Source organism: Equus przewalskii, chromosome 10 (genome assembly GCF_037783145.1).
Source record: "Equus przewalskii isolate Varuska chromosome 10, EquPr2, whole genome shotgun sequence".
NCBI lineage: Eukaryota > Metazoa > Chordata > Mammalia > Perissodactyla > Equidae > Equus > Equus przewalskii.
In genome coordinates this window covers 4,230,689-4,253,553 of record NC_091840.1, presented here as the reverse complement: position 1 = coordinate 4,253,553, position 22,865 = coordinate 4,230,689, and the positions used below count along the sequence as shown (strand labels likewise).

The following is a 22,865-nucleotide window of genomic DNA, read 5'->3' as shown; positions in this document are numbered from 1 at the left end:
ACCCTGTGCAGGGTCGAGCAGACTTATGGTTCCCACTCTGACTCTGGCCCCCCCCGTTAGAAGCCCCCTTTCTGGCTTATCTGGAAAGGGCAGAAACCAGGGGCTGACACAGGCAGCTTAGTGAGAGCGAAAGACCCCCCTGATCTCTTCCTGCTTTAGGTTCCCGGGAAGGGGCTGGGTCCAAAGTCAACCCAGGGAGGGGGAAGGCCGTGCAGCCGCCTCCATTGGCTCCTGCCCCTCCCCCAGACTTCCCAAAGACTCGTCTCCTTCTGTCGCCCACCCCGTCTCCTTCTCCTCGCTCTCCTTCCTTCTCCCTTCCCCACCGGGCTCCCAGATCAGGAGTGGGGGCCTGGGGAGCCGAGCTGAGCCCCTCTCGGCCCCTCCCGCAGCCCTCCCCCATCGGAGGACGCCTATATCTCCTCTCCCAGAACCCCCCCCTCCAGCCCCCCACAGCCGCATGCCTCAGCACCAGGGAGGCAAATCCGAGCCGCCAATCTTGGACTAGCGCAAGTCCTTGCTCCCGCTTCTTTTAGGAGGGTGTGTTTGCCCAATTCCTTAAAAAGAAAAAGCGAGGAGGGGGGGCGGGGGGCTGTGTGTGTGCAGAAAATAGTTCTAGTTAAGAGGGAGGAGCTGGCTGGTTCGACTGGCTCGTGGGCCTGGCCAGCGTAGACACTCCGGCGAGGCGTCCACGAGGACTTGCTGTGTAACAGGAACGATGACTTCCGTGGGGTCTACAGGCAGGGGCCTGGGCGCCCGCACCGGTTAACAGCTCTGGGGTGGGGTTGACTGTCACTCATTTTACAGACAGGCAAGCAGACAAAGTGACTTGTCCCCCACGGAAAGGAGTAAGGGAGCCACCCCTGGAATGACCCCAGGACTCTGTGTGATGTGGAGGGCGGTCTCGGCCCCCGCTGCTCCACTAGGGGGGAGGAGAGCCGGCGCGCATTGATTGCTGGTGTAGACGCAGCCGGGGCGGCATCCCCGCGCGCCCGCGCCGGGCCAGCTGTCGGGAACTCGGGCCGGCTCCGCTCGCGCTTACTGGAAACGCGCTCCCGAGCGAGGAGAGGCTCGATGGATGGAGCCCGGGGCCGCCTTGCCCCAGGGCCGGGCCGCCCTGGGAGCGGGCCAGCCCCGGGGGACCCGGCGCCTCGCGGGGCGCACAGGGCCTGGCGGGACCGCGCTCCCGGGGGCGGGCGGGAGGCAGGAGGGAGCTGGCGCACGGCCGGGGAGGGGACCCGCCGGGGAAGCCGTGGGGCGGGATGTCAGCAGCTGCAAAACGAACCCGCCTCCCTTCCCGGTATCCTCGCGGCCACCCCGCGGAAGGTGGCGCCGCGCCAGGCGGGCACCAGAACCGGCGCAGCCACGCCCTGCCGAGGGAGCAGGTGGGCCTGGGCCCCGGGGTGGGGGCGGGGGGCTGGCGGGGTCTGTCTCCTGACCCTGGAACCCTGGAAGAACCCCCTCCCTGCTGCCTGCCCCTCCCCCCACCCCACCCCACCCCCCACCACAGCTGGGGGCTGGGCACGCCCTCAGCCGCGGATGTGGATTGAGCACCTGCTATACCGGGGCCCTGGGGTGGGGGTGGGGGTGGGGGTGGGGGTGGGGGTGGGGGAGCGGTTTTCTCCCTTTCAGGAAAGTGTTCCAGTGCGTGTGGATTTATTTATTTACAAGCTATAGGCACTTTATTACTAGGTTTATATATTATGTACTTAGAAAAGTTGAGATTTTCAAAGGATGAGATAAACCATGGAAATAGAGAGGCTGTGTTTCTTTCCATTCGCCGGAGGAGGCTGGTCTTGCACACATCCCGCGGCCGAGACCTGGGTTTCGGGCTGCATGTTGGCTGGGCCCCCCGAGCCGCAGGAAACACCCCACTCTCCCCCTCCCCCTCCCGCGGGGTCCTATCCTCCCGACCCTCCAGGCCCAGGCTGAGCTGCCCCCCGGGCCTGGTTCCGGCTTCATAGCCCTCAGCGGAGGATAGCAGATGGCAGGCTGGGGTACCCGAGGGTGCTCTGAGGTCTGGGTTCAAATCTTGCATCTGCTACTTTCGGGCTTAGTGACTTCAGGCCTCTCTGAGCCTCAGTTTCCTCTTCTGTAAAGCCGAGAGAGCAGCATTTCCCTCCTGCCTACCAGAGTGCCTGGTTTGCAGGCCCCCCTCACCCCCCCCCCAGATGGGCACAGGTAGGGTGTGGGCAGACACCCCTGAGCAGCCCTGATGGCAAAGCTGTTAGGAGCGCACCCCGAGGGGGCAGGCAGGGTCCTGTGATGGTCATGTAGATCCAGAGGGAACGATTTCTCAGTGTCTGGCTTAGGATATGGTTGTGTTGAAGGATAACTTTTAGTAAAGTCTGTGTCACGAAACTGAAGGGCTGTAGGAGAGGAAGGGTTCAAGGAGGAGCTGGCAGGAGAGAAGTGTGAGGGACCAAAGAGTCACTCAGTCGGTCAGTCAACAAACATTAACTGAGCATCAGCTCTGTGCCTGCCAGCCACTGTTCTAGGCAGTGGACAAGGCAGTCAAGGAGCTCACTCAGCTGCCTGGGATCCCTCACAGCCCAGGGTGTTCCCCTTAGCGAGCAGTGCTTCTCTGAGGTGCCTCAGAGCCACCTTCAGGTCAGGGTTGAGGGGCCCCCGGAGGTAGGGGGAGGCCCGGGCCAAGGGCTGAGGTGTGGTCCCCCTGGGCGGAGAGTGACTCAGGCCCCGCCCAGCCTCCCCACTGCCTGGGTTTGGTTTGTTTAAGAACAAATTAGTCACGGAGTAGGCAGCTTTCCCGAAAATAAAATGAGAATCCCCAGGAAACAGGGAAAATTGAAGGCAGGCGGGTGAGTCAGCACGTGCTGGCCCCAGGGCTCCACTTTCCAAAAGGCTGTGCCCTCCTGCCCTCCTCCTCCTCTACCCCCTTCCCCTCCTCTCCTCTCCCCCTCTCCCCTCCTCCCTCTCTTCCTCCTCTCCCCACACCTCCTGTTCAGCCTCCCTCCCAGGCACTGACTTTCACCTCCCATTTCAGCACGTTCTCTACCACTTCTCTCCACCACGATGCTGCCCCTCGGCTTTCCTCCTTCTCTTTTACTTTTCCTCTTATCCTGTCCTGACTTTTCCCTCCCACTCCGTTGCCTCTCCTCACTCACCGAGTCTGTCCTCACACAGGCGCACTCACTCGTTGATCTCGGGTTCCCTTCCTCTGTCCATCCATCCCTCCATCCATCATCCGTGTGTTCATTCGGATTTACAGAGCACCCACCAGGTCCAGGCGCTTGGGCGGGAGGGAAGATGAGCAGAGAAAGCCTCATGCCACCCCCCAGAACCTTCCTTGTGGGGATGGAGACTCTTGCGGAGGAGACCTAAGAGGATGTGACCAGACAACCACAGCCGTCAGCGCCCTGGGCTCTTCCCCACCTCCCCCTGCTCCTCCAGTCACTCCTCTGCAGGGACAGGCAGAGCGGGTCCCAACAAAAAGGACAAAAGAACAATGCCTGAGGCCCCCTTCGGAGCCCTCTGTCCTGGTCCTGGCTCAGAGCCCTGGGGGACTGCGAGGTGAGCAGGACAGGAGAGCTGGCTTCTCACACCCTCGTGCCTCCCTGCACCCAGAGCAGGAGTGAAGGGGAGTGGAGCTGGCTGTGTTCTGAATCTGAGGAAGGGGCTCTGATGTCCCCTGTTCCCTGCCTTCCCATCCTGAGTCTCTGTGGGAGGCGGCGGCCAGGCCTGCACTTTGGGGAGGACTCTGCTCATGCTCCCTCCCACCCCGCCTGCCTGAGGTCAGCAGGGAAGGTTCCAGCTGTAGGAGGGAGAAGGCATCGGGGAGCCAAGCACCTCGGACCCTGGCCTCTCAGGACAGTGCCAGCCTGCTGTGGCCTGGGGTCTACCTGGCTGGAGTGAGTGAGACCCTTCCATCAGGACAAGTCCCTGGGGGGCCAGGGGCGCCTCTCGCTGTGGCTCCCCACGTGGTCAGGGCCCTCTGATTCAGTCTCCTCTCACCCCCATCTCCAAGCTGGCACTGATGCCCTTCCACTCCGTGGGACCCCCAGGACCGCTCTCTCCCCAGACCCCTCTAACTCGGTGCTGGTCCCTCAGGAGCAGGGGGAGGTGGCCCCATGTCTGGGTCACCAGGCTGGGCTGGGGTCTCCTGTCTCTCCGGTCACTGTCCAATCTCTGTCTGCTGCTCTCGATGAATAATTTAGTTGTTCGAATTACAGTAAAGAGCTATTCAGCTTCCCTTCCCAAATCATTAAGAGCTGATACAAGATGCCTTGGTTCCTTCTAAGGAAAGTCCCTTTCCCAGAGAAACTGAGCCTTGTGGGCGGGGATCTCCCCCTCCCCCCAATCATTCAGCAATATCAGACAGTAATAGGGGCATCGGTTTGGTTTTGTTGTTTTTTTAAAGATTGGCACCTGAGCTAACAACGTTGCCAATCTTTTTTTTCTGCTTTTTCTCCCCAAATCCCCCCAGTACATAGTTGTAGATTTTATTTAATTGTGGGTCCTTCTAGTTGTGGCATGTGGGATGCTGCCTCAGCATGACCTGATGAGCGGTGCCATGTCCGCACCCAGGATCCGAACCCGCAAAACCCTGGACCACCGAAGCGGAGCGCGAGAACTTAACCACTGGGCCACGGGTATGGCCCCTGGTTTTTTTTTAATCTCGGCTGTAAAAAATATATTGGAGCGTTTGATGCCAGTTCTTGGGAGCAGGAAAGTTCAACTGTCCTGAGGGATTGGGGAGGGTGCCACTCTGCCAAGAGCCTTGGGGAGCCAATGGTGACCCCAAGTCGCAAGTGCAGGTCCCTGCAGGGGGTTTGAAATGCGGGAAGGAACACTGCAGGAACCTGGGAGGAGGGAGTGTGTGGTGTGAAACCCACCGTACCGTGCAAGTGTGCACGCGTGTGCACGTCTGTGTGCAGGTGCACACGTGAATGTGTATCCACAAGCCTGTACACATATGTACATATACATGTTCATATATACATGCATGTGCATGTGTGGGTGCATGTGCACAGGCAGTGTGTATGTATACATGTGTGCATGCACAGGCGTGTTCGTGTGCATGTCCGTAGGAGCGCGGGTGCGTGAGTGTGGCTAGGAAGGGGTGGAGGTCTGCAGCGCAAGGACAGCGCTGTCCAGGAGTTCTCCATCTCCTCCCGGTTCTCAGAGCTGGGTGAGTTGTTGCCTGGGGAATCTGGGTGGGGCATCTGGGTGGGGCATCTGGGTGGGGCGGGGCTCGGCTGCCCAGTCAGGTGACTTGCAGGCAGGCAGGGGAAGGGCTTTAGGAAGTTGAGAGAGAGGGAGGGAGGAATGGGAAAGGACAAGGGTGGGGACCTTGGCTGGAAGATTCACTGGAGAGTGAGGCAACAGCCTTGGCTTTGAGCATTTCGGGTTCCAGAGCCAAGCACGGACGCCGGGAGGTGGGGCTCCCCCGAATGATGGAGCCCAGTGGGTGCGGGCCCAGAGGAGAGGACCAGAGACCAGGCCTGGGGCCTCACTCCGGCGATGGAGGCTCCCAGTGCCTGAGGAGGTCCTGCGGTCGGGGGTGGGGGGGAGCATGGACGGCTGGGGTGGCAGGTGGAGAGGAGGAAGGGGGCGGAGGGGAGCCCTGAAGTTCTGCCTGGCCTGGCGGCAGGCTCAGCCACACAGCAGGAACCTCTGCCTCCAGCCTCACTGGTGGAGTTTGTTCTCCGTAGCGCTATCCTCGGGGATGGCCCTGCATTTCCCAGCACACGCCCCAATCCCAGAGCCACTTTGCTTGCAGCCTATACCTGATTCACTTCATACCTGGGCCAGCACAGCTGGTCTCTCGCAGCTGCCCAGGGGCCCTCACCTGTAGAAGGGATCTCGGAGACCAATGTACAGAGGAGGCTTCTGGAGGAGGCACGACCCATCACACTCCTGGGTTTGCAAATCTGGGTGCCCCTCACCCCAAGAATCCACTCTCCTCTGTGCTCCAGTGAAGGCCCTGGCCCCTGCAGCCGTCAGTGGAGCAATCTCCCCACCTGCTCCAGGCTGGGCTTCTGCAGCTTTTCCCACCCAGGGGGACAGCCCTCAAGCATGTTGGGATGGCAGTGGGCACTGCTTTCCTCCAGCTAGATGGCTTGGTTTGCCCCATAAATGGCCAGGTGTCCCCTTGAAAACCTCCTGTGGTCCCAGCCTCCAGACGCAGCCTTGATGATGCTCTCCCGCCCTCATCTGCTCTCATCCGTCCTCTCCCTCTCAGAAGATCACATAGGGCCCAGCTGTGACCTCCGCACCTCTTGGCCAGATGCAGGCCAGCTCTGGGCCCCTGGGGACAGCCCTAGATCTGCTATGTCAGCATCCCTGCAGCTGTGGCTGAGCAGGAGCTGGACAGAGGTGGAGGGAGCGCCCCACAGACCTTATTGGGGCCCCCTCTAGAATCAAGACAGCAGCCCCTGGTAACCTCCCCATCCCTCCCTCCCTGAGCCCCAATCCCCAGTCTTGGCTCCTTGGGGAAAGGGAGTGCAGTCCCTCAGAGGGCAGGAGCGGGTTCTCCCAGTTTCCTTGGAGAAGATGGGGAATGTTCTGATTTCCAAGCTCTCAGGGAGCCCCATGCACTGCTCCTTGCTTCCTGGTGATAAGGAATAGGGAGCTCTCTGCCCTGTCCCTCCCCGCCTCCCCCCTTCCCTGGGAGCCGTGTGCAGGGTGGCACCTGGCTGGTGGCAGCTGAGCAGAACCCCCTGCCCTCCGCTCTCGTCCTCTCCCGGGTGGGAACTGACGAGGGTTGTGGGGATGCAGTGGACAGTCACCTCGCTCCCGCCCACTGCAGGCCTGCCACATCTGCATCTCCACGCTCCAGTCAGTGGGCTTCCCTCGCCGCCCCGAGAGTTCCTCCGTCTCTCCCTGGCCTCTGGACAATCTTCCCCTAGGTCAGGGGTCAACAAACTCTGAGAAGGGCCAGGGAGTAAATATTCGAGTTTCTGCTGTTGTAACGTGAATTAGCATGAATTGCAAATTCACAATTCGCAGACTGATGAGCGTGGTTGTGTTCTAAAAAAGCATTATTTATGGACATTGGAATATGAATTTCATCTAATTTTCACGTGTCTTCTTCCTCTGAAATAGTATTCTTCTGATTTGTTTTGCAACCATTTAGAAACGTAAAAGCCATCCTTTGTGGGCCGGGTGGGACTCGGCCTGTGGGCTCCTGTGCACTGCCCCCTATCCTAGGCTCCCCCTTGGCTAACTCCTGGGGGTGCAGCTGACACACTCTTTCCCTCACCAGGTGAGAGCTTCGTGTTGGACACCCCCCACCGCCCTGCACTGCCTCTTCCCTAATAGGCAGCCTAGCACAGCGCCTGGCACACAGCAGGTGCTCATAAGTGTTTGTTGATTAAACATGCTTGCTGCACATTGTCTCCTTTGAGCTTCACAACAACAGAGTCAGAGCTATTATCTCCACTTTATAAACAAAGTAACTAAGGCCCAGAGAGGTTAAGTAACTTGCCCAGGGTCCCCGAGCTAGTGGGGTCAGAGGAAGGAATTGAGCCTGCACACTGTTTCCTGGGTGCTGGCTGGGCAGCAGGGGCCGGGTCCTGGGCCTCTGTCCCAGGGCTGGGCCTCCAGGAGATGTGGGTGGCCAGGCTGCTCTGGGGATCAGGAGTGCAGCCTGACTTTCCTCCTTGGCGTCAGGCTTGCATGGGGGCTGACCGGAGACTCCCATTACCCTCTGTCCTCCCGGAGGCTCCCGCCCTGCCCTGGGGTGGTGTCTTTGTGACTCAGTGCTGGGCTCCAGTCCTGCCTTCTCAGGGCTAGACCCAGTGATTCTGGATCCCTGATTCCGTCGTCACCCACCCGCTCCTCCCCAGCCTTCCGCCTGAGCCACCACTTCACACAACCTGGGCCAGTAACAGCTGTCCTTGCTGCCCCCTGACTGTGGACGTGTCCCGTCCCCACTGGCCATGGCCTCTGCTCGGCCTCCAGCCCAGTGCTTCTTGCCAAGTGTTAACCTCCCCCTGTGTCAGAGGAGGACGATTCTCCTGTCACCTTCCCACTCCCAGCGTCAGCCTGGGAATTGGGGCGCGCTTCTGGGCGGGCGAGGCTGGATAAACATGTGGCCCAGCTGTGGTCTGCCTTCCCATCATGGGGTGTCTCGGGAGGTTTCTGAGGCTGGGGACCGGAAGGTGCAGGCTCCCTCCTTTGGACTTGCAGGCACTGACCCCAGGACCAATCTGGCCGCTGCAGCTCGGCTCTTCCTTCTAGCTCTTTCCCACAGAACATCCTGGCTTCAGGGATTCCCATCACCTCGGCCAGAGTTCATGTGAAGTCCCCCGTCCTCTCCCTCCCCTAACCCCTGGAGGACAGCGAGGAGGACAGAGACCAGGATCATCCGGGCGAGCTGGACAAGGGAGCTAGGGTTCCTGTGACGGGAGTGTGGTGAGGTAGCAGGGAATTGGCGGAGGTCAGCCTGCAGGTAGCCACAGTGTAGATCCCGCAGTGGACGACATCGTGGCTTCGGGGACAGTGAGATGGCAGCAACATCATCACCAGAGATCGCCAGCCCTCACCCAGTGCCTTGAGGAAGCAATGCCCGGCCGGGAGACAAGCTGGCTCTACCCTGGGATAGGGAGCAAGTACCGATGAAAGGGCTGGGGGCCAGGCAGAGGAGTTCCAAGGAGCTGGATGGGGTCCTTAGGAAAGGCCCCAAAGCTCTCCTCCTTCCTCCTCCCTCCTTCCCGACAGATACAGCCTGAAATGCCCAGGGTCTCCAGCCAGCCAGAGAGCTGGAGAATATGGCCAGGCTGGGCCCCCGGGGGCCTCACTCCACCGCAAAAGCAGCCCTGTGGTATCAGCCATGCCAAGAGCCACCTGCCAACTACCCCAGGAAGATGGGGACGTGGTTCCTGGGCTGGGGCAGGGCAAGGTCGAACACCTAGGAATCAAGGAAGGAAGGAGGGAGGGATGGAATGATGGAGAGAGAGGGGTAGGAAGAAAATAAAGAAGGATGAAAGGAGAGAGGAGAGAGGGGAGAGGAGAGGAGAAGGGATGGGGCCATGGATAACCTCCCACCTGGCGGAGGTCCCTGGGCTGAGAGGCCCCCAGGTGCGCATGCGCTGCTCTTCAATGGTATTTATCGCCCTCCCACGTGTACTCATTTATCTCCTGGCTCTGGCCCCAGGTCCAGCTGGGATGACAGCCCTGTGCCCGCAACCCCGTTGCCTGGGCAACGCCCCTTTGTTGGGCAGGAGCATCTGAAAATGTCAGATGTTTTCAGCAGGTCAGACCTGGGTCCTTCCCGTCTTTCCCCTTCTCCGTTTGCAGTTCCAGTTGCCTCTGCCCAAGTTGCAAACTTCCTCTGTCTCCATGGGGATAGAGAAGGGCTGTCTCTCTTTTTCCGTCCCAAACATCTGTCTCTATAAACAGTTGTGTTCGGGGCGCCTCCTCCTCCTGGGCCCGGGCTTGGGGAGGAAGTGTCTTGTTTATCTGGAGGGGGTGGGTTTCCTTGCTCCTCTGGGGGTTGGCCGTGTGGGATGGCTGCAGCCCTGGACTCTGGGAGCCCCTGGCTGGCGGCCAGCGCTGGCTGTTCCTCCGGGGCCAGTGCCGGCTGGGAAGGGCGGCTGCTCTGCACAGTCGTCTGGCAGACTGCGGCTCGCTTTGCTAGCTGGGTTGCGTTAGACAGGTTACTTAACCTTTCTGAGCCTCTGCTCCATCCTCTGTAAAGAGGAGGTGCTAATAGTGTCTCCCTCAGGGATTTTGTTGAGGGGGTGATGAGATGATCTTCACAAAGCTGTGGGGCTACCTCCAGAGGCTCTTGTATTTCACACTCCAGGGCCTCTCTCCGTAAGTGACTACTATCTTCAGCCTCATTCAGGAGAATGTCGAGACTCAGGGAGGTGAATTGGCCCAGAGTTATATGGGCGTTCAGCAGCAGGGACAGGATTTCACCCCAGGATGCAAGCCCAGACATCTTCTAATCCACCAGGACCTCTGTCGGAAGCCCAGGTCCTCAGTTTGCAGGCCGAAGAGCTTGGAGCAAGTGCCCTCCTCCCCAGCTTGAAACTTCGACTTGTTTCAGGGAAGAGGGTGGGACGAGATGAGAAGTGAGTGGGGTTTTGCTGAGAGCCAGGGACTGGAATGCACGATATATAGGCAAGAAGTCAGGGACAGGGCCCCTGATGACTCAGATCTGCTTTCCCTGCCTGGTGGAAATGGGAATTGGGCCACGGGCGAGAAGGTGGGCCTGGCCCAGGCCCAGCCCCGGCTCGGCCACCTCGGAGAGCCTATCCTGGGCCCATGTGGCCTGGGCGCCAGCATCACTCCCATCCACCTCACCAACCTCACTCCCAACTCCAAGTCCAGCACCTTTTCCCGTGTCCGCAACCCAGTGTGGTGCACAGAATGAGATCAATTACCCTGTTTCTAGACAACCAAGGAGACACCTCGCGAACAATCAAGTCAATGGCCGAGTGATGGCTTGGGCTTCAGAGCAGGAAGAGTTTGAACCCAGCTCGATTAAGTACTGGCTGACCTAGGGTGAGTTATCCTCTCCAAGACTCGGTTATTTCTTCTGTAAAATGGGTAGCAGAAGAAGAGCGCCTGCTGGAGGGGATGCTGACACAGGACTAGGGGTTGAGCCTGGGGAGTGGCTCCAGAAATGAAGAGGACGTTACTGCCGGATTCCTTGTTGACTCGGGAGGCAGGAAGCTGTGCTCCCCGGTCCCACAGTGGCCTATGCTCTCTCGACTGGACACCTAGGGACTTGGGGTCTGGAAGCAGTGTGAGCGCAGTGCAAGAAGGAGGGCAGAAACAAGAGCATCGTGGGAGCAGTAAGGCTGGGGGGTGGCAGTGGGTGCTGAGGGGAGTGAGGGAGCCGGGACCAAGAGCCCATCCCTGGAAGGCTGGAGGCAGGACCGCATGGGAAGCTCGGCTCCAAGCTGTAGCACGTGCTCCATCGTCCCATTGGACTTCACTTAGAAAACACAAGTTATTAAGAATTTCATGGTGACTGCAGAGCACCACATCCCAAGCACGAGGCTCCTTTCTGAGTACGGGGTCCTGGAAGCAGCTTGCCCCTGAGGATGTAATGTGACTAATGGCAACTCCCGGGATGTCTCCCAAGACACTGAATAAAATGGACCTGAGGGCAGACAGCAGGTGGAAGAGAGAGTTCACATACAGGTTCCCATCTCCCACTAGCCAAAGGTTCACCCTCCAGCAAATTAATGTCCCAGACTTCACTGATGCTGCGTGGTGCTTCAGCAGCCCAGGCCGGGCAGGAGGGAGGAGCTTGGGGTGTGGGCCCGGTGGAGCCCCCCAGGGCTGGCCCTATGCACAGACCAGGAGCATCCGGGTGACACGTAGAAAGCATCTAACGCAAAGTCTATTTCCCGAGGTTGATCCTTGTGCTGTGACTCTCTAAGAAATACCTTTGTTTTTAGGACACACACACTGAAGTGTTTCGGGGGAAAGAGCCCTCATGTCTGCAACTTACATTCAAATGTCCTGCGAAGAAAATGAAGAGAGAAAGGGGAAAGAGAAAATAACATACAAACGTGGTAAAGTGTTAACATTTGGGGTATCCAGGTGTAGAGCATACAGGAATTCTTTGCAGTATTTTTGCAACTTTTCTGTAAGCCTGACATTATTTCAAAATAAAAAATTGGGGTTGTTTTGTTTTGAAGGGTGTGATACTGTTATTATTGCTGGGGGAAGAAATAGCAGCAAAGAGCCAGCCCCGCTGGCAGTGGTCGCTTCTGCTTGGAGGGCTCAGGCTCGGCCCGAGGCACCGTGGCCATGGGACAGGGCAGCAGTGGCACCAGAGTGCCAGCACCCCCCACTCCTGCCGCCATCGGGCTCCAGCTTTCCTGCCTTGTGGCCAGTCTTTCCCTTTGGGGGGCCAGTGACTCAGCCACGGGTTCCATGTGGCAGGAAGTGGGCGCAGTGACTCATGGGTGGCTCTGCACCCTCCCTCCGGGAGGCTGGGATAGCAGCCGAGGCCCCAGGCCAGAGACGGTCCTCAAAGAGGGGGATCTGCCCCCCGGGGATAAGCCCAGGGGGTGCTGCTCTGGAGGACGGGGCCCGGAGCACTCGGCTGGCATGGGCTTCCCTCGCCCTCTGGGGGCTGGCTGAGTGTACCCCCTGCCCACAGCCCTCGGAGCTTTCTGGCCATTTGTGGGCATGTGCACGATGCTGGACACTTCTTAATTCCCCGCCGTCTGCAAAGCCGGCAGCCGCTGCCAAGGGCCCCGACCCTGCTGGCTGCCCCCAGCTGTGTGCCTTCGCCAGGGGCCTTGTCAGCACTCAGCAGTGGTGCAGATGGCCCGGGTGCCCAGTTCCCTAGGGACGGCCGGCTTCCAGCCTGTTCAGGCTCAAGCTCCATGGCATTTCCCCCTCTCCTTGATGATGGGTGCTGGGAACTCATCCGTTCTCTCCATGGTAGGTTCCAACCCAGCTCCTAATTAGTGAACGAACGTTGCTTCAGGGCGCAAGCTGGGTCTTCCCTCCAAGAGGCCCTGACTTCTGCTTTTCTTCTTCTTCTTCTTCTTTTTGAGGAAGATTAGCCCTGAGCTAACATCTGCCATCAATCCTCTTTTTGCTGAGGAAGATTAGCCCTGAGCTAACATCCGTGCCCATCTTCCTCTACTTTATATATGGGACGCCTGCCACAGCATGGCTTGATAAGCGGTGCATAGGTCCGCACCTGGGATCCGAACTGGTGAACCCCAGCCCACCAAAGCAGTGCATGAGAACTTAATACTGCGCCACTGGGCCAGCCCCACCTGCTTTTCTCCTCACTTAAGGCTGGCAGTGCTCACTTCAAAGTGAAGGCATGCTCACATTTATGTTGTGGGGGTTGGGGGTTGACCCAGTGCTTATACGTCCATGGTCTCATTTATTCTCATAACAGAGAGGGAAACAGAGGCTCAGAGAGGTTAAGGAACTTGCCTGAGGCCACACAGCACCAACTCCAGATTTGAACTCAGGTCTTTCTGACTCCAGAGTCCACCCACCCTCATCCCACCTTGTGATGGGCTGCGGATTCTCCCTTATTGCTCATGTGTCCACGCTTTGTCTCCCCAGCTCAAGGTGAATCCAGGAGGGTCGGCGGGAGGATGGCTTCCTCCTTTTCTGAAGCCTCCAGCACCCCACAGTCCCTGACACACTGAGGTGCTCGGGCACAACTCCCAGGTGAACTAAGGGTCTGATGGAGAGTCACTCTGGGCGCAGTACCAGCCCTCTGCAGCAAACCGGGCTCGCTCCCACCCTGCACCCAGCAGGCTCCTGCCTGTCCCTTCTCCTCCCACGGCCCCTGGTCAGGGAGAACCAGCAGATCCCTCCCTTCCCAGGCTGCCTAGTACCCCTCCCGCCTCCAGGGCTCTGCACCGAGGACCACGTGGCATCTCCGGCCTCCCTCGCCCCGCCCCCCCCCCCCCCCCCCCCCCGCCAGCCTCTCACTCCCGTCTCTTCCCTACTTTCCCCCTCCAAAGTGTGTTGTGTGTGTCTCTCTCTCCTTGATCGCCTGATCCCCTCCACCTCTGTGTTGTCATCAGGCTGCTGTCATTCCTCCAACAGCCACTCAGCCAGCCTAGGCTTCCCCGGGGCCACCCACGCTCAAGGGCCCTGTCATCCGTCATGGCTTTGCTGGGTCACTTCCCACTTCCTCTGCGCAAACACAGACCCAGGGGAGGTGCTTCCAGTGAATTGGAAGGGGACCCTGGGGTGGTCCAGTCCAGCCTCTCTGGCTGTCAGCTGACCTCTGCCGCAGCACTTCTGTCAGTGGTAGGCTCCCGGCCTCCCACAGACCCGTGTTCCTGTGTGGACAGCAGGGGTGGGGGGGCTCTCCTGGGAGGGCTGGATGAGACGGCGCTCTGTGTCCAGCTCTCAGATGAACGCCGCTTTCCCCTCCTTGTACTCAGTTGAAACCAGCCTCCTGGAAACTTCCTTTGTTCTTGGATCTGGGGGGGAGCCCTGTCCCCATGATTGCCAGCTAGCCGGTGAAACTCTCTTGCCCTTTCTTCTCTCAGGACGAATCCTGCCCCTGGGGAACGTGAGTCTTCAGACCTTCCTGTCCTCCTCCCCTGACGCCCTCCAGTTTCCCGACATTGCGCTTCAAACGTGTCACCCAGAACAGTGCCCACGGCTGCCCACAAAGGACTGGAGACGGCTCCATCCCGATGGGGACCAGGGACGCGGCGGCTTCCTCATGTCCCATGGAATCCAAGCGCAGCCAACGCCTCCGCGTCTTTCCTCCTCCGCCCCCAGTTCTGGAGCGCCTGGGCATCAGATCGAGGATTCCGTATTTAATCCTATTCAGTTCCCTCTGTGTCTTTCAACCTCTTGTTCTACCTAGGCTGTCACCATTTTTGAATCCAGATAAGTTAGATTACACCCTAGTTTTGTTTTGTCTGAAAATCTGGTCATCTGCTTTCGTGGTCTTCACTTCAGTCCTTGATGAAAATGTTGCACACGACTTGGGCCAGGCCAGAGGCCGTGGCGCCTCTCCGGAGACTGACCTCCAGATGGGCATTGCTCACTCATCGAGAGACTTTTGTCTTGTTTCTAGTAACTCTTTCTAGCTGCTACAACCTAATTGTACTATTTCCTAGGCTACTTTTTCCATGTCTTCCATGAGGTTATCACAGAAAGTCAGATGTTTTGATGGAATCAAGGTGTTCCATATCCACAGCATTTCTATGGCCTGACAACCCAACCCAAGAAGAAAGGACTCCCTTTGGCCTGCGTTGCTAATAGTAAGCTTTTAATTTTTTTATGCTTGAAAAAAGGATAGAAAGTATTCATTTTATTAAAATTCCAAAATACAGATAGATGAAAAGGAATTTTAAAGCACTCTAAGTCCCCCCCTGCATAAACGAGCACTTTAAACATTTTGGTATATATTTCTACAAGTTTCTAAAAACATCTAATAAATAAACAAAAACATCTAAAAGCGCATATGCCAAAAACCTCATAACAATGCAACCAGATCTAAATACTCTTTTGTCATCTGCTTTTTTCACTCACTAATATTTCGTGAATATCTTCACATATGAATAAAAGTACCACGACATAAACTATTTTTATGGGCTGTGTAGTATTCCATTATAAGGACATAGACTATTCAACAGATCCCACATAACTGGATTCAGTTTTTTTGCCTTTATAAACATTGTTGTATTTACCCGTTATGAACACATCCGACAGCTTCCCTGAAATTACTTCCAATGTTAGAGTCTGTCTTTTCTGAGTAGCCCTGGATCCCCAGACTTCTTTATCTCTACTTCTCTGGTAAACATATTTTCCATTACAATCATTATATACTGTCATCTCCCTGCTTGTAGTTGCTAAGCTCCTTTAGGGAACCGTCCACCCCAATTCAAGATTTCACCCCTAATGCCTAACACAGTCGCTTGCACCGAGAGATACTCCGTAAGCGTTTGTTGACGAAGGGCATGAATAAAGGAATTTGTTTAATGATTCAGTCCAGAGTTGCCCTGGTGATTACTGTCATCCTCACTGGGTTCCCGTTTCTCAAGTCTGGTTTCTGCCCCACAGGGGCCTGGTTTGCCCATCTTCCTGTCCCTCTCCCGATCTCAGGGATGAGAGAAAATGCGCCGCTCCCCCATCTCGGACTTCACTTCCCTCTTAACCTCAGCCTGCCCTGCTTTCTTTCTGAGTCTTATGGAGAAGCAAGTACAACTTGGAGCAGGTCTGCATGGCCTTGCGAGGCCATTTGGAGAAGTGGCGAGGGTGTGGCCACCTTGAGTTGCTCCCTTGCGGGACATTCGCAACAGCCCCTGCTCCTCAGGGCTTTGGTGAAATTGACAGTCTTTCGGGGGCAGACCAGTACACAGTAGGCGCTCAACAAAGGCAGCTCTCCTTCTCTTTCCTCTTCTGTCTGTTGAGACAATTCCGTCTTCTCACCTAAGGGCTGGGTCTCTCCCTTGGCATTCACTTTTGGTGGAATGCCTCCCTTCTTTCCTTCCTTCCTCCTCCTCTCCCTCTCTTCTTTCCTTCCTTTCTCCGTCTTCTCACCTCATCTTTTTTGAAATATGACCTCAGCTCCCTAGAAGGTTCCCCTTGCTTGATTTAGTACCCCCACCCATCAGCGTTCCTTCTCATAGAGATCTTTTGTGATCGGATTATCTGAACTGTGGATCTCGCCGCCCCCCCCCGCCCCAGTTAATAATTTTCCTCGATTGACCCATTTTCACTCTTATAACCTATAGCATTTTTTGGCCAGAATTCCCTTAACTTTTTGAACAAACATCCACTGAAGTCTAGGATACCCATCTGACAATTCCCAATGTCTCTTTCCCTGGCTATGATAAAGGGGATCACCCTGTGTGAAAAGGGACCCCACAATGTAGTTCCTTTTCTGGTGTTCAAACATCAGAGTCTTCACCAGAATAAAGACCACCTCATCCCCACCACCAATGTGATCCCTAAACTCAGTCCAAGACGAACGGATGATGCTCTGCCTGCCTCTGTAAGGGGGTGACTTTCCAAGCAACAGCTAAGAAAGACAACGCAATCCGACAGAACACGATCCACTGAGCATGCACTCTGTGACTGTGACCCAGGGACCAGGGAGACAAAAGATGGAGGAGACTTGATTTCCTGTTCAAAGAGCTTAGAATTTAATGACTAAGAGTTTAGGATTTAGAATCAGAGAGTTTACGACCTAAAGTGAAGAACATAACGTTGAACAAGGTAAAATTCAAGATAGTTTTTTTTTTTTAAAGAATTTTGAAATTGTGTTGCCTGCCTGTTTCTTCATCAGGGTAAGTAATTTCCAGTTAGCCCATCCATTGAACAAATATGTATCAAGAAAGAAAAACATGGGCCCAGAGCCTACCATGCGCACAGCTGATGGTATGATGAGTGGGTTCTTGGAAGACTGAGTTCTGCCCTTGAGACAGCATAAAATGGAGGGACACCAAGGTCAGAGGGCAAATGCCCAGTCCTTGCCAGTGGGAGTCATCTTGATTTCCACTTGAGGGGCTAAGGGTTAGGTCATCGAGAGTGGAAATCTCTGGAAAAACCCGGTTACCCCTGTTGCAATATTCTAGGAAAACGGCCCATCTATTGAATAAGAGTGAATCAGCCAGGGGAAGCTTTGGGGCAGTCAGTGCTGTCCCATGGCCCCTTGCTCCACCCTTTGGTTCCCCAGTGATGCTCCAGCCGCCCTCTGGGGGCCATGGGGAGGAGAGAGTGACGCTCTGATCCGGAATTTCAACCAGACATATGCAAATGGGCAGTGGGCTCTTCGGAGGAAGTTATGAGAGAAGAGGGCTGTGGGCAGAAAGCAGAAGTGAGAATGTGAGATTTCCCAGTCCTCCCTCCCTCCTGCCCGCTCCCTCCGCCTCACCCCGAGCTGAGTGGCCTCTGCGCCTTCCCTCTCAGAAAGGAGGCCTGTGACTTTTCCCCAGTTACCCAATGCTGAGAATTGTCGGTCTTTAAAGGAAACCAGACTTGTAAGGCTTCCTTCGGTTCCAGAATTGAGAGATAGAGTTGGGGTGCTCAGTGGAGCAGGTGACCAGGTTAAAGAAGGAGGAAACAGATAATCTGGCCACAGCTGAGGCAGAACCCAGAGCCCTCCCTCGGGGGGGTTACCATCCCGTGCAACAGACGAGAACCCGGCACAGGGAGAGGGGTCAGGACCTGAACTCGTCTGCCAAGTTCCCAAGCTTCTGGCCCTAGTGCCACCACCCCCCTGGACTGTAAGCCCCCCAAGGTTGGACAGACACTATTCTTTCAGGAAACTAGGACCCCATGTCCTGTATTTCAGCTCTGACCTCCAACACAGACATACGTCGGGAAAACACTGCCTTACCTGCTGAATTTTGATGGAGCAATTCGGTATTCCCAGTAACTTCCACTTTTAATTAACCGTCAATTGATTATCCTTCCACTTCCCCGTGAGCGTGAAGGCTCCCGCCTCTGTCAGGAAGTACACCACCTATTGACAAGTGAGTCAAAGCTTCTCCAAGCAGCTGTCACTTATTCATGAAGCAGGGTGTTGGGTCTCTGGGTTTCCCTCACCTGTCCCAGCTAGGCCTGAAAGATGGAAGTAGAGGGCCCTGGGGAGAAAGTGGTTTCCTGACCCTTCCTGGGCCCTTATCTGAACCACTTTTTCTTCTCTCACTCACTTGCACACGTGCACATTCTCACTCGCTCACTTGCTTGCTCACTTGCTCACTCACCAGCTTTCCTTCTCAGGTTTGGTGGCTTTTTTCCTGACCTTTTATCTATACCCTACAGTGTTAACGCTGGCCAATCCCAGGTGTAAACAAAACTATATGACATCAATTACAGGATGGGTAGTCAGTTGTAGACTGGATTTCTTTTCCTGTGGAGTGAGCTGAGAGGAGTTAGGGATGGGCATAAGTTTCATTTTTTATTCATATATAACTCATTTTTTATTTATTTTAATTGAGGATAAGTAGACATTTAGCACACACATGTTTTATAACTCAGTGTGATAATTTGAAAGAAAAGGAAAGGAAGCTGAGGGTGTAAATATCTGGAAAAGAAGTCTGGGGTCAAGAGAGGACCATCTGGTGGACCCTCCCCGCTGAGGCACCAGGGGACAGGGACATTCTGTGGACCAGCTGGGCCTGGGCGCTGGCCTCGCCACATTCAGCAAGCCGCTTAATCTCTCTAAACCTCAGATTCTTCATGTGAACGCCGGCAGACCTGCTGTGGGGCTTCTCCCTCCCTCCTCCTAGCATGGGGGGATGGAGAGCCCCTGGGGCTGGTTAGAAACGCAGCATCTCAGGCCCCACCTGAGGCCTCATGACTCAGGGTCTGCATCTTAGCAAGAGGCAGGTGGTTCGCGCTGACATTAAAGTTTGGGAAGCGCTGGGCTAAATGACATAACTTACTTAAAACACCTAGCGGAGAGTGGGCAGGCATAAATGTCACCTTCCCTCCCCTTTCCTTCCCTGAGAGTTCTCAGACACTCTCTTTGGGAAACCTTTTGCCCTGGAGAGAGGAGTTTGGGTTAGATAATGGGAGGGACTTGCATTCTGATGGTGGTGCATGTATTTTATCTCCTTACAACCATGATGAGGCACGGGCTGCAAATATTCTTATCCTCATTCACAGAGGGAAGATGTGGCCCCGAGGAGTACAGCAATTGGCCCTAAGGTCACAGAGTAAACCCAGAGGGACCAGGGCCACATGTGCAGGTGCCCTTGGCTTTATCCACCAAGCAGAGGCCACCCGTGGAAGCAGTCACTCCATCTGGAGAGGAAAGGGCCCAGGCTGCAGCTGGAACTTATGAACGTCAGAAGGGTTGCCGGACAGGATGCAAAAAGACCCCAAGGAGCTGGAGTTTGGTGTCCTAAATGTGACACCAAATGTGACAGTTTCATTTGGTGGCTATTTTGGAGGCACCCGTCCTGTGCTGGGCACTGGGGATTCAACATCGAACCATATGGACCCATGGGTGAGGGGTACAGTCAAGAAGGGCAGGGAAATGGGACATGTGGGCTCAAAGGTTGTGCCTGGACAAGCACAGGGTGCTGAAAAGACCATCCCAGACAGAGAGTTGGGAGCAGAGAGAGCCCCAGTGGCCACAGGCTCTGGCCACTCTGTCAGTGATCTGGCACCAGAGAATGGTCCCAGCCTAGCGAAGGACCTAGGTTTCTCCAAAACGGGGAGGGAGCGGGGCGCGGCCTGGGAGGAAGGTGGGGCGTCAGGAGCGAGGGAGCCCTGCCCCAGCGTGCCCTCTGTCCCGGGCGCGCACCCTGCCGGGAAGCCCTGGGGCCGCAGCTGCTCGGCCGGCCCGGCCCAGAATAGCCTCCTTCCGGGCAGGGCTGCCCAGGCCCGTAGCGCCAGCGCCCGAAATAGGGCTCGGCCCGGAGGCAGGTGGCCGGCGCAGCGGGGTCGCCTAGTTCGGGGACGCACCGGGCAGCGGGGCCCCAGGCGCACGGCCGGGGACCCGGGCGCAGGGGCCGGGGGCGGGGCGCCGGCGGGGATCCTGGCTCGGGGACCCGGGAGCAGGCGGACGCAGGGTGGGGGGCCGGGATCCTGGGCGCGGGGCCAGCCCCGAGGCGGCGGGCGGGGCGCTGACTTCAGAGCGGGCGAGGAAGCCCGTCGGGGGCCGGCCGCGCTGATGGAAGGAGTGAGGAATTCGCAGCTGGCGGCGTAGCCCAGCGGGCGCGTGTGTGTTCCCTTCCCCTTTCAACATTGCCGGGAGAGGACGGTTGCCATGGGCGCGGACCGGACCGGGGGACCAAGGCGCGCCCCGTCCGCGGCCCGGGCCCCGCGCGGCGCGCGCCCGAGCCCAGCGGAGGCGTCGGGAGCATCCCGCGCGGGGGCGGGGCGGCCTCCGGGGACACCCCGCCGCTGCCCTCACCGCGCCCCCGCCACGCCTGTTGCAATGCGGGTGACGCTGTGAGGTGCGGTCGGAGGCCAGGTGGTCCGGGGAGGCTGTGCGCCTGCCTCAGCACAGGCTCCCCGCGGTGAGCTCAGCGGACACTGAAGCTGAGCCGGAGTTTAAAAGGTGCCTGAGCTGACCTCACATTCTGCCCGTGCAGCCACCACCTGTCAGGGACCCTCCACACACCGCTAACCTCCTTAACCCCTCCCAGCCTCAGTTTCCTCATTTATTAACCAGGGATTAGTCATATCTACAGTCCAGGGTTGTTATGATTAAAATAGAATAATTATGTAATGCACTCTGCCATCTTTAAATGGGGTCCTCTTTTCCTTCTCCCCACCTCCTTCCTCCTTAATCAGGTTTGGGGTCTTTAGGCCTTCCCATGCCACTGTCCTGTCCCCCAGGCCTGAAGCTGCTGGTGCATCAACACCCTTGCCAGGGCCCTCCCCTCCCCTCCCCTCCTTTCCCCTCACTTCCCTTCTCCTCCCCTCCCCTCCCCTGTCCTCCCCTCCCCTCCCCTGTCCTCCCCCACTCCACTGTCCTCCTTTCCCCTCTCCTCCTCTCCATTCCCCTTCCCTCCCCTTCCCTCCCCTCAGGGTAACCTTGGAAGCAGACTCATACAAGAGGATGGTCCAACTTGTTGTCAGAACCTGCAGGAATCCCAGGCTGAGGTCCAAGAATACTAACGGAGGGCCCAGCCTGGCTAGAGTGAGTCAGCCTCTCCTTCTGAGCCTTCCTTGCTGCTTCAGCTGCCCTTCACAGCTTGGGCCCAGTGGTTGCCAGGATGAGGGGGCCCCTGGAAATCGCTGGGGAGATCAGCATGTCCTGGGGCGGAGGTTGAGCTGACCAGTGCACAGGGCTGGGAAGGGGGCTCTTGATCCCCCCTTCGCCTCTTCTATGGGACTGGGGCTCGGGACCCGAGGAACAGTGGTACCCCACGTAAGGAAGGGCGGGCCTGGCTTACTGTAACTGCCTGGCGGAAAGCCTGATTGTCCTGTGGTTGGGCAGGCCAGCCAGAGAGGGGCCCGGGTGTAGGGAGAGCTCCCTCGGTGTGTGAGAAGTGGCGTTGCTTTCCCAGGGAGAGTTAGTAGGCCAGGTGGGGCCGCCAGGAAGGTGCTGCTTCTCCCCTACGCAGGTCAGGCCACTACTTAAATGCCAGATGATTTGCAAGAAGTAAAGTCTGTCCAGGGGCTCAGCCCCTTCCCAGGGACACCAGAGCAGCCAGGGTGACTGAACGCTCATTGTGTAGTATGCAATGTGGGTGTTCGCTCACTGAGCTCACAACACCCCTGGGAAGTGGGGACCGTTAGGATCCTCATTGTACAGATGGGGAGCAGATTAGAGACCTACCTGGGTCTCCCAGCTGTGAGGAGGCACACTGAACCCGGGTGAAAACCCAGGCTCCTAATCCCCACTCCATCTGGCCTCCTGAGTGTGGGAACCAGTATGACCCAGAACAGAAGCGCAGCGGCTGGCCCAGGCGCCTGAGCACAGCACCGCCCCCCCACCCCCACCCGGGGGCACAGCACACTGCTTGCTCGGTACTCAGCTGACTTCCTGTCCCTGGAAGAGTCGCTGCGGGTATGCTGGGGCAGGGCGGTCCCCTTCCTGTGGTTCAGGTAAAAGCATAACCCTGTGCCCTCTTAGCATCTTCCCTCTCTCCTTTCCTGGGCTCTAGAAGTCAGATTTGGGTACCCCAGAGAGCCTCTCAGGGTCAGACATTTGTCCAGTGTCCCCAGCTGCAGATGAGGGGCAGAGTGGGCAGGGGAAAGGGCTGCGGGCCCTGGTTGAGGAGGGTTTGGGGAGGACCCAGAACTTTCCCTTCAGCTATCAAAGACCACCTGGAGGCTCTCTCCATCACGCCTCCTCCGTGAGGAGGACACGGATGCAGTGATGAAAGATGCAGATGAAAGCCCCTTAACTTCATATCCCCAGCTCTCTAACCTGGTCGTCTGGATTCAACAGGAGCATCTGGGGGATGGAGGCTGCTGTGCACCCATGTCCACCTCAATGTCAGACAGCCAAGGCTTTGCAAAGATCTGGCTGTTGGGCATCCCCTGGACATTTCCCTGGGTGACATTGCCAAGGAAGTGTGGCACTGGCCAGATTTCCCATGCCCAGCCCCATGGTTCCACCTCCCTCTCTCTTGCCCACAGAAGCTCAGAATAAGCTTTCTACAGGATGCCTTTTCTTGTGTGAGGAGTCATCTGAGGTTGCTAAGACTGAGGCTCTTCACCCGAGAAATGCAAGAGACATCCCTGCAGCTAAATGAGGCAATGTCTGTGGAGGACCAGCCACGCCGCCGGCAGGCTGCAGGCCTATGCTCCCTCCCCAGAGGCGCTGCCCTTGGCCGTGCAGTCTGCTTCTCAGCCCTGCTCTTGGCTAGGCCATCTTCGGGGCTCCATCCCTGGGCGCCTTCCCAGCCTGTTCTTTGCTCAAGGTGTCTTTAACAGAGATAAAGGGGCATTCCACTTGTCCCTGTGCCCAAGGAACACATTTCTCAGGCTCTTCCTGGAAGATGCAAGGAAAGAAAAAAAAAATG

The 22,865-nt window shown here is 57.2% G+C and overlaps 3 long non-coding RNA genes across 3 annotated transcripts; 2 read left to right on the top strand and 1 right to left on the bottom strand.

Annotated features, from left to right (window-relative positions):
- Positions 1 to 1,253: 1,253 nt before the first annotated feature.
- On the top strand, positions 1,254 to 11,617 carry LOC103554052 (uncharacterized). The gene is made up of 3 exons (XR_011522841.1): positions 1,254 to 1,382; positions 10,361 to 10,470; positions 11,376 to 11,617. It is a non-coding gene; the product is annotated as an uncharacterized lncRNA (long non-coding RNA).
- Positions 11,618 to 13,610: 1,993 nt separating this feature from the next.
- On the top strand, positions 13,611 to 15,011 carry LOC139073810 (uncharacterized). Its single transcript, XR_011522842.1, has 2 exons — positions 13,611 to 13,716; positions 13,962 to 15,011. It is a non-coding gene; the product is annotated as an uncharacterized lncRNA (long non-coding RNA).
- Positions 15,012 to 16,550: 1,539 nt separating this feature from the next.
- Positions 16,551 to 21,811, bottom strand: LOC139074178 (uncharacterized). The gene is made up of 3 exons (XR_011523715.1): positions 21,674 to 21,811; positions 17,771 to 17,896; positions 16,551 to 17,229 (listed from the first exon to the last, which is right to left on the bottom strand). It is a non-coding gene; the product is annotated as an uncharacterized lncRNA (long non-coding RNA).
- Between the last annotated feature and the right edge of the window lie 1,054 nt (positions 21,812 to 22,865).